Genomic DNA, 1201 nt, shown 5'->3' with positions numbered 1-1201 from the left:
GGTCACTGGCTTTGTTAGCAAACATTCCCTTGTTGCTATGACAATGGGGCCCAAAGCTCACTCTCAGTCAGGTGAATGTTGCTCTGCTTGGCACTGTACTTTCCAAAGAGGATACTGGTGAATGGAGTGGATTGAATCCATTGTCCTCACCCTGCCATGTCTTTGACCATAGAGAGAATGTCGTGTCATCTTTGTGACCGGGGCTCCCCTCATCCGTGGTCTTCTGGCACAGGTTTCCCTTGAACTGATTGGATATCCGTACCTCTGTTTACACTGTCCTCCCGCTCTATCTCTGCCTCCCGGAATCCTGGATGGAGGCCCAGGTCCTATGTCAAAGCCTCTGGAAAGCCCTCACTGACCCTTACCCCTTATCCGTGAGGAAGAATCCTTTCCCTTTGGCTATGAAATCAGAGAGTTAAGATCTTGCCGAGAAAAAGGACCTCCAAGGCCTCCTACCCTTGTTTCAAAGGGGAAGAATAGTGAGGGTGTAAAAGAGGAAGATCCATAGGGTGGGGGTCCTCCAGGCCTTAAGGGGAAGTGCTCAACAATTGGTTTGGAAAGAACCCTTGAGAATGCCATGTTAGAAAACATCAAGATGAGTCTTGTAGGCCCCACAGTGTTTCTCTCCTTGCCCTTTGAGTGTCTCCTTTAGGGACGGCCCTTCAAAAATGATTGGGTGTATGGGCAACCAGACCTGAAAACAAGAATTTTTGGGCTCCAATATGGCTTCAGACTAACTGGCTGGCAAGTCAGTCATAACCCCCATCAGTTATCCCTTACCACTCTTCTGCCTTAGAACTGCTCCACAGTCTTGATTCTAAGACAGAAGGGAAGGGTTTCCAGAAAAGCAAAGGAAAAAAGTGTTGCCCTGTACATGGCTCATGGAGTAGCTGCTCAAAGCTGTTTTTCGCTTCTTCCCTAGGCTGGGAAAAAATTCTACAGACTCTAAGGATTCCCAGGAGTGGCCATAAGCAGCCCTTGATGCTAGAGGGAGAAGAGGAGCCAGCAGCCACAGGTTAGTCTTTGACAGGATGAGAGCCAGCCAAGAGAGAAGTGGGAGCCCCAGGAAGACCATCGTTTTTCTCGGAGGAACTCATGACTATTACAAAATGACTGTCCTGCTGAGTATCCTCCTTAGCCCTCATCCAAATGGTTGAAGGAGGGGGCGAGAGGGGAGGCCTGGTGAGGAAAGGGGCCCACT

This window comes from Gracilinanus agilis, unplaced genomic scaffold (genome assembly GCF_016433145.1).
Source record: "Gracilinanus agilis isolate LMUSP501 unplaced genomic scaffold, AgileGrace unplaced_scaffold56662, whole genome shotgun sequence".
Taxonomy (NCBI): Eukaryota; Metazoa; Chordata; class Mammalia; order Didelphimorphia; family Didelphidae; genus Gracilinanus; species Gracilinanus agilis.
This window is presented reverse-complemented; position numbering follows the sequence as displayed.